Source organism: Convolutriloba macropyga, chromosome 10, assembly GCF_964194025.1.
Source record: "Convolutriloba macropyga chromosome 10, txConMacr16.3, whole genome shotgun sequence".
NCBI lineage: Eukaryota > Metazoa > Xenacoelomorpha > Acoela > Convolutidae > Convolutriloba > Convolutriloba macropyga.
In genome coordinates, this window is record NC_134477.1 from 30689686 (window position 1) to 30700164 (window position 10479).

Here is a 10479-nt window from a genome sequence, read left to right on the forward strand (position 1 = left end):
CTAAAGTATTGAGTGTATTAGTTTTACATCTCTTATCTAAGATCAAATCAAGGTCTAATTCTTTTTTCTCTTTAACTAAATTTATAATCTCTTCTCTGAATTCTTCATTATTTATATATAGTTTGTTTAAAAACCTTCCTTCCTTTCTATTCAAAATTCCCATCCCTTCATTGACAAAGTCACAGTTACACTGATCAGTATACGAAATTTGTTCATGGTTTACCAAACTGCTTCGTGTTTCACCTTCCAACTCTACTCCATATCCAACATTAACTAATGTATTTACTTTACTCAACATTGTGCTTGCTCCAATTGCTACAGTTCCAGCATTTCTTGATATTGAATCGGGATAAATATAACTAAATATAATTAAACCTGTGCCTATAATTCCACCAATATTTGATAAAATTTTCATACTTTTTCCCATAATCATTTCTTTAGTTAGAACATCATTCTGTATTTTAATATTATTTAAATTAAGAAGTTTATTAAAATAAAACTGATAGTTATCATGATTAATAACATTTCTATCTGTTGCATTAATCATTAGTGGTTTCATATATGCTATAAGTTTATTTATGTCTTCTCTTTCTAAATCATCTTTTAAACTAAGAGCTTTTAAATCAAGGAAACCAACTCTTGAATCATATATCATTGTTCTATTACTACTAATAATAATGAAAGTATTTTCCTTTTTATTATATTTAATTATATCATAACGAAGTTCATCTGACATTCCATCTGTATAGTTTTAATAGTTACTATTTAATTCACTAATTATTTTATTGAAGTCATGCTCACATTTACATATCTCATTAAAGTTTTTAAATAGGACAGGTCCATTATAAGTTGTTAAATAAATAATATCACAACTCATTCTTGCTGTATTAATTATTTGAGCTGGTTTATGACATATTACAATCATTTGAATATTATAATGTCTACCTTCTGTAAAATAATAACCAATATCCTTATTTAACATATCACCCATATCATCAAGTACCATTACACAATTTTGAAATTTATGCATATTATTTTTTGTGATCAGGTTTATATCAAATTTATTAAACCCAGTATAAAACTTATTAGACTCAGGATCTATCCAGTCTCTGTCATCTTTACACACTATAACTATAATTTTAGCTTGATCTTGATCAGTGAAACTGCTTCGCAGATCTTGAACTTGATCTTGAACTTGATCTTGATCTTGATTTTGATCTCGATCTTGATCTTGATCTTGATCTTGATCTTGATTTTGATTTTGGACTGAGTATAATTTTAAATATTGTCCAATAAAATATGTTTTGCCTGTACCAGTTCCACCATAAACAATAGTATGTAATGGCGACATTTCATATTCAAATCTAACTAGACTCCTATTCATAAATCCACCAAAGCTTTCTTCTAGTTTTGTATAATTACTTGGTCTTGAATCATATATTATATAACAAATTCCAATTATAGTAATAAAAAAAACCGCACTACCTGTTTCCATTTTTATATATAAAATTTATATATATATATATATAAAAATGCTCATCCTAACTTTTGAGGAATTCAATAATAAATTTAATATTGATAATAATACTATGAGTGATATCAGAATAAAAGATATAGGTAAAGATATAAGTCTAACACCAATTGAGATCGTAATGAGAGATCAAACTCCAGATAGTATCAGGGATCCTAACTTCAACATTATTGTAAATCTACATCCAACTGAAGGTACACATTGGGTTTTAGTTATAAGAAGAGAAGATCAGCGAAGCGGTTACACCGATGGTCCAACATATTACTTTGATAGTTTTGGTGTAGAAACTCCACCTTTGTTTTTAGAAGAATATGTTGATCTAGGCTCCAATGAAAGAATACAACAATATGATGAATCTTATTGTGGGGCTTATTGTATATATACGATCTATCTTATTGATAGAGGATTTAGAATTAAAAGTGCTTTGAATATTCTAGTTGATCAATGTAAATATCCAGGAATATATAATGAGTGTTTTTGTTTAAGTTGTAATGTTAATGATAAAAGCAATGTTAATGTTAATGTTAATGATAAAGATAATGTTAATGAAAATGATAACTTTAATGATAAAGATAATGTTAATGTTAATGTTAATGTTAATGATAATGATAATGTTAATGTTAATGATAATGATAATGATAATGATAATGATAATGATGATGATAATGATAATGATAATGATAATGATAATGATAATGATAATGATAATGATAATGATAATTTTTTTTATATATATTGGATGAAAAACATGGTGAAACATCCGTGGAACCGGTTCCCGGATGGGTGAAGCCTCATGGCGAAGCATGGACGAAGTCCCATCAAAAGTTTAAACCTAATAACAATGGTGAAACATGGACGAAGTCCCATAGTCCTACTAATAATATCCTTGAAGCGGTTTCACCGATATTTGTAAACATATATGATGATCTATATTCATGGTTAAATGATGATGATATAATTACTGAAGCCACGTTCCCAGATAATTTTAGATGTATATTATCTGGTCCTAGTGAATGTGGTAAGACATTTTTATTGAAAAAACTAATTCTAGCTAGTATATACTTTGATAAGCTATACATCATTGGACCTACTGGTGATCAGTACCATGGTATAGAAAAAATAAACCCAAAAGCAGATGTTGAATTTATTAAAGATATAAAATATTTACCATCTCCTGATAAACTACCCAACGACTTGAAGAAACTAATGATATTTGACGATGTTAGAGCCAAAGAACCAGTTATTAATGAATACTTTTGTAGAGGTAGACATAATAACTGTAATATGATAAATCTCAATCAAAACCTGTTCTCTCTGGATAGGCAGAGTGTTAGAGAGAACTGTAAACTATTTATTTTTTTGAACAGAGAGGTAAAGTCCTAGCATCGATATATCAAGATTTCTTTATTAATGTTGAACTTAGTTATAATGATTTTGTTAATATATGTAATAAGGTATGGAAAGAGCCTTATAATTATATTGTCATTGATATAACTAAAAATAAAAATATTAATGGTAAACTAAGAATTAATTGGGATCGGAGAGTTTTGTAGTTAAGTTTAAGTTAAGTCATAAAGATAAAGACTAAACTAGATCAACGAAGTTGCTGTGTTAACACAGATGTAAAGTAAAACTTAATACATCACCATTAAAGTCTATAGGTCTTCCATGCTCATCTTTAATATGAAATTCTTTATATTCTATTCTATCTTTAGTTACATTTTGATATAAGATATTAGTTGGTATAATATTTATCAAGTAACCTGGTGGTTCTCTTAGATTAAAAGTATATAGTATGTCTGTAGCTATACCATTATCTTTAGCTCCAGATATAATATTGCAATGAATGTTAGTAGTACTAAAACCCATAATGCCAATAATTTTCTGAGATTTATATCTACCTTTTTTATAAATTATTTTTCTAAATCCTAGTAATTAGGCTAGTGAGTTTTCTATATCAAAGCTGAGTGCTCCTTGTTTTATTTCCATTAAACATTTCATCGTATTCTTATCAGGTTCTATTATAACATTACCATCAGTTTCTTCTTTTATTAATTCTGCTATATCAGTTAACTCATATGCTCCCGGCGTAATAGTTGAATATAGCAACGGGATTCCTTTATAATTATGATTGAGTATAGATGTAATGTTTGGGCTTGAGTTAGAGATAGGGTTAAGGTTAGGGTCAGAGCTAAGAGCCCGAGGTAAAGCTTCATCATCTTCTATAACAGTACTAGCATATAAGAATTGATTATTTCTCCTATTCACATTAAACAACGAATTATAAACAGATAATCTAATTAAACCTAATTTTGTTGTATTAAGTATAGGTTCACTAAAGTTAAACTTTTCTGTTAGTTTTATCATTCTAAAGTTAAGTGTATGCTCTTCTTTAGTTTTAGTTAAAGCTTCGTGTATATTTTGTAGTTCATATAGAATCAAGTTGTCTGTCATTTTTTATCTAATAAAAATGGAATTCAATTTGGATGCAACTTATGGTTACAAAAATGATATACTTAAAAGTAAGATTATAAAATATAAAACAAATAACCTGGCAACAATAATACGATAAATAACAATTTTAATATTATACTCAATAGAGAAGAGAATCACTTAAATTTGCCTGATTCCTATCTAGAGTTCCTAAGATAGAGTTTGTTGTATCAGATGATGCTGGTGGTGTATTTGCTAATAATGCTAATATCAGATTAGTTAATAATGGTATGATGGCATTGGTTAGTTCAATTAAGCTTGAAACTAGTGGTGGTAGGACTATTGAATATATAGATCATTGTCATCCTAATCTATTGATGTATAAGTTATTAACTAGTACTGGTGATGAATATGAGAGTGGTTATGTTAAAAATCAAAGCAATAGAGATAGTCAACTTGAACGAGACCATATTGCTGCACAACGAGGTCATATGTATATGATGATTAAGATGAGTGATCTATTTGGTTTCATAAATGATTTAGAAAAGATTATATATGGTTTAGGATTTAAACTATTATTAAAAAGAAACAATAATGATAGAGCTCTATATAGAGTTAATGCTAATCCTGGTGCAGTTGCTAATGATGGTAATATAGAAATTAGAGATATATCATGGTGTGTACCTAGTATTGATCCTAGTAATGATAATAGAATTATTGTGCAAGGGTTTAAGTAAAAAGAATAATGTAGACTTTAGTTATTATGAAAGAAAGACATTTTATAAGAATGTACCCAATGCTACTAACTTCTTGTTTGATCTAGGTATGGACAGTGGTATGGAAAGACCACAGTATATTATAGTTGGTTTTGAAAATAATAATGTCAATGAGCAAACTCATGATGCAAGTACATTTGATGTAATGAATGTTACTGAATGTTATTGTAAGATTGGTAGTGAGTTTTATCCCGAGGATAGAATGAATATTAATTATGGAACCAATAATTATAATGAGGCTTTTAAAGAGATTGTTAGCTTTAATAAAGATTATAATGGGCTACCACATAATATAAACCATATATAAATCATAGAACATTCAAAAGTAATTATAGAATATATAAATTCGATACTAGATATCAAAGGGATCATATAGGTCCACAACCAATACAACTTAATTTTTAAATTTAGTGCTGCAGTTGCAGATGTTATATGTCATGCATTAGTATTAACTAGAAAGGTTATTAGTGTGAATAGTGATGGTAATAAGATGATAGACATAATATCATAGATATAATTTAAGTCATAGATATAATTTAAGTCATAGATATAACTCTAGCGATATATAAAATTTTAGATATAACTCTAGCGATTATTTATAATTATAGTATAATATAGTTATTGTTATAATTATATACTTATACTTATACATAACCATATACTTATACTTATATTTATAGCTAGTCAGCTCTAATTGTTACTCTTGTTACTCTTGTTACTCTTGTTAACACCCACCTATTTCTTATTAGTATTAACAAAACTTTTAGCATAAATAATGTCTAATTTCTTTTTATTCTCTGGAGCCAAGCCTCTAGCTTCAAGCTTAACCTTGGGCTTAGACCTAGGCTTGGGTTTAGGCTTAATAACAACAAAGGGATTATACTTTTTAACTTCCATTATTTTTTATATATAGAAATGAGTCTTTTAAATAAGTTCAAAGCTAATTCATATTGTGTTGGAGGTAGACATTATAGTGGTACTGTTAGTATAAGAGGAGCTATCACTTCAAAAGGTACTAAAATGTTAAAAAGTAATTGTGTTTTATGTAGAAGGAATAGATCAATGACAGTATCTGATGCAACAATAGAAGCGAAAGGACTTAAAGATTTCCTTAAAAGTGTTGGTAGAGCTACAGTTAACTTTGGAAAGAAAGTTGCTAATAATCCAGTAAGAGCATTAGAAATAGCAAGTAAAATAGGAAGTGCAGCTGCATCTAGAAACCCTAAAGCAGCTCTAGCGGCTACACCTCATTTAATTAAATTTGCAACTACCGGTGAAGGTATAAAAGTAGTATAAAAAGGAAGAGGGTTATACTTAGGTACAAAGAAAAGATAATTATTTGATTATAATTATGATTATGATTATGATTATATCCATGATTATATCCATGATTATATTATGTTCATGATTATAATTATGATTATGATTATGATTATGATTAAATATTATTGATAAATATTAATACTAATATTATTATTACAAAAAACATTGTTATTACTAAGCACTAATATCTTTAATCTAAAAAAATACTCAGCTTGTTTTTCTTGTTCTTCTTATAATCCTCATATAACTTAACAAATTCATTATACTCATCATTATCTATTTTATTATCATTCATTGATTTAGTATATAGTTTATTAAACTTATCACTAAACTGTTTACTTAAAATATACATTTGTGAATACTTTTTAATTTTATTTCTAATTTTAGTATTAAATGTTTTTGATAATGAACCACAAACAGTTGCTGTAGCAAAAGCTGTTGGTATAGAATAAGCTAATCCTATACCTGTTAATGAAACTGATGTTGTTGAGGCAGTTGTTGCTATTGTTGATAATACTATTTCTGTTATCTCAGCTATGTTAATATAATTCTTATATCTACTTAACTTCTTATTATAGTTATTAGTTTCAGTTTCATAATAATTTCTAATATCTTTTATAATGTTAATATTGTTGTTAAATTCATTATTAGCTTGAATCTTTTCGTTTATCAATCTTTCTGATACTGATGACAAATCTGGATATAGTAATCTCTCACTCGGTGCTGTTGGATTGGTCATTGCTTTGCTTATTTTCATTAGTAAAAATTCTTTCTATTTCTTTCATTATATCTTCTTGATTAAAACTATAATGCATCTCAAGTCTGTCTTTCTCTTTATTATCAAGTAACATACTTTGTAAAAGTATAGCAATTATATATTGTACTATAATACCTCTAAGAGATTTATTGTATTCTTTCATTTCTCTCAGACCATTAGTAAACATTTCATCTAAGTGTATGTTAGTTATATTCTGATTAAACTTATTATTATCAAATTCTTGCTTTAATTGATTATATTTAGAGATAGTATCTGCAGCAACTTTATTGCAAAACTTAACAGTATTTCTGACTTCATTTGTTGATTCAATAAACTCATTAATTAGTTCTTCATTAACTTGTGTTTCATTTAGTTGTAATGTTTTAGTTGTAACTTTATCAAAATCACCCTTTCTTAGTTCAGTTATGTTTCTACTTAAAATGTCTATTTTATTAGAAGAGGATAATAAGTTATTGTCACAATACTCTTTATTAACAACATCTTTTTCATCTATTGGAGGATGAACATTTGTAATTTTATAGGTCCTTCATATCAACATTTGTGATTTATCCTTCATATCAATATTATCATTATCTTCTAGGAATAACCCACGAGCCTTACTTAGTGTTAAGTTGTTTCCATTCCCTATATGACGTTTCGCTTGATTGAATCTGTTTCTTGTCATTATTTATATTAAGAAATATATTTAATGATTCTAAAACTTTATTATTAGATTCAAAATCAAACTCAGATTTCAATAGTTCCTGTTCATAATATTTGCCTTCTATTACCTCTCCATTAATATCTTCTATTTTATATGTTGGTGCATGTGTTTTTAAAATTTCATTCACTTTAAACAATTCTCTATTCCAATTGGAAGTGTAACCTTTAGAGAAGATATTACGTTTATCTACATTTCTTACATAATCACCAACGTTAAGTTTAGGTTTTATATTCTTAAAACTAAAAGTGTATTTAACTTTATCAGGATTATTAGAAGCATCAACTGGTGTCATATTAATTGATGAGTGAATGTTATTGTTATATGTTACAACAGCATCCTTTAATATATTTACCCAATTACCATCGCCATTGATGAACATTGGTTTATTTATTATGTGTAATAATGTTCTATTAAATCTCTCTATAAACACAGCCTTTAAATCACTATAAGTAGAATATAGCTCTATCCCTGAAGTGGTTTTGCCAGTTCCATATTCTTTAAGTAAAGATTTAAATGTTTTATTGTAAAACTCACTACTTCTATCTACCCATAATTTTTCTGGTTTTCGTCCTTCTGATAGGATTGTTTTAAAACCATTAGTTATAGGTAAACCAGATTTATTCTTTAAAAGGAATAGCCCATACATATTTTGTGAATATATCTATAACTGTTAATATAAACTTATAATTATTATTGTATTTACTTAGAGATGACTTATCAATTAAATCAGCTGACCATGTTTCATCTTTATATAGTGGTATTATTCTTTGTCTTTTAAACTTTGTTATTTGAGGACTGAATACTTCTTTAGCTAGTAGTTGTTGTTGTCGTTTTTCCATCATTCACTTACCATAATTAAAAACAAAATTATCTAGTTGGTCTTAATTAATAATATTCATAGATAATAGTTGCTTAGATATATCTAGCATTTCATCATATAATCCATCATGACCAGATTTTGTTTCTAGTATTAATAATTCTAGTCTTTCTACTAAATTATTTGGGTTGTCATTTAATCCCCTGCCAAACATATCATCTCTTACCTCCATTATACGTTTTATTGTTCTATATCTAGCGCTTTTCTTATCCCCTTTTCCTAAATCATATCTAATATCCTTTAAAAACCTTTTAATTTTGTTTTCATCTTCCTCAATATTATCATATGTTATATTTGATTTAGTAAGAAAATCAGTAAATCCTTCTGAAAACTCATATACATTATCCCTAACTAAAAAAGCACCCTGCTCTAGAGTTATATCAACACCATTCATTTTATATTTCCTAATAGGTAAATCTATGAGTTCTAATCTTAATTGAGGATTAGTTTGAGCCCCCATGTCATGAAGAAGTTTGGCTGTTTTTGTATCAACATAAACTGGTGCCATATCTTGAGTTTCCTCCACGGCTTCATTGGACAAATTGGGCTTCATTAATGCCCCGTTTCTAGTTTGCTCTATCATCTTAGTTTGTTTATCTAACTCTTGATTTTGCCAATCTATTGCTCTTAATGTTTGTTCTTTTAATGCTAGATTGCGTTCATTGTTTGCATTTATCAGCGAAGCAGTTTCACTGATAGTTTCAGTTAAAGGATCAAATAACTCTTCTATTTCTCCATAATATTCTTGTTGTTTTAATTTATCTTCTAATCTATTCTTTCTGTTTTGTTTTTCTAGATTGTTTAATTTTATAAGTGTTTCTAGTTTAGTCATTTTTATACATTATCACAAAAATTATATAATCTAATAGCGGCTTCAATAAACTTTCTATCATCATTAATTGTTAATTCATTCTTTAATAAACTTATTATAATTAGTTATAGCTTTACTTCAATCTGGGAACCAGCTTCGCTGATATTATATTTCTTTGCATGTTCTAAGAATCTTTCTTTTGTATGATGAAACCTATATCTATGGAGATATATGCATAACCTACAATAGAAATGTTTAAATCTATACTGAGAGATGTGTTTATTTACTTTACACATTCTGCATACTAAATAATGGTTGGGAATATTAAAATGAACAACCATTTGATTATGTTTTTCTCTATATGTTATGATTTCATTACATATGAAACATTGGAATGGTTTACTTTGACATTTATCACAACTCCAACACCAAGCCTTATTTTTACATTTATCACATTTGGTACTAATCATTTTTATAGTATTGAAAAGCTATATAAATAATATTATTTCAAAATTTGGCATATAAAAATGAATCAACAAGATTACACCGGCTACATTCATTCCACGAGTGAGCGACCTCAATCTCATGGACAAGTCCAATTTGGAAGTGGACAAGTCCAATCTCATGGACAAGCTCAATCCCATGGACAAGTCCAATCTAGTGCTTCTAGTATGGCGGTCCAAATGTTAAAAAATAAAAATAAACCAGTAGATCTGCGAAGCAGTTTCACTGATCTGCGAAGCAGTTTGACTGATAAGGAAAGACAAAAAACAGAATTAGAAAAATCTTTAGAATCAATCAGAAGGTTTAATCAAATAAATGAAGAAAGAAAAGAAACATATGATAAACACGATGCAAAATTAAAACAAAGAGAAGAAGATATGCGTGAGTCAATGCGAAAGGCAGAAGCAAAATATTATCCAGATTTAGATCCACGAAGTGGTTACACCAATAAGGATTTAGGTTATGATAAGGATAAAGATAAAGGTGTAGATTCTGATAAAGATGTAGATTATGATAAAGATAAGGACTCAGATTTAGACTCATTTGACGATATTGTCTATGTTCAAAAGCCTAAAACAAATAGGATTAGATGTGAAGAATGTGATGAAGAGATGACTCGAAAGAATTATAACAGACACATTCAATCACTTAAACATAAAAAGAATGAGCGAATGTATAATAGAAATAAAATTATTGAGAGTGCTAATGAGGATGGAATAAAAGTTACTAATGAGGATATAGAA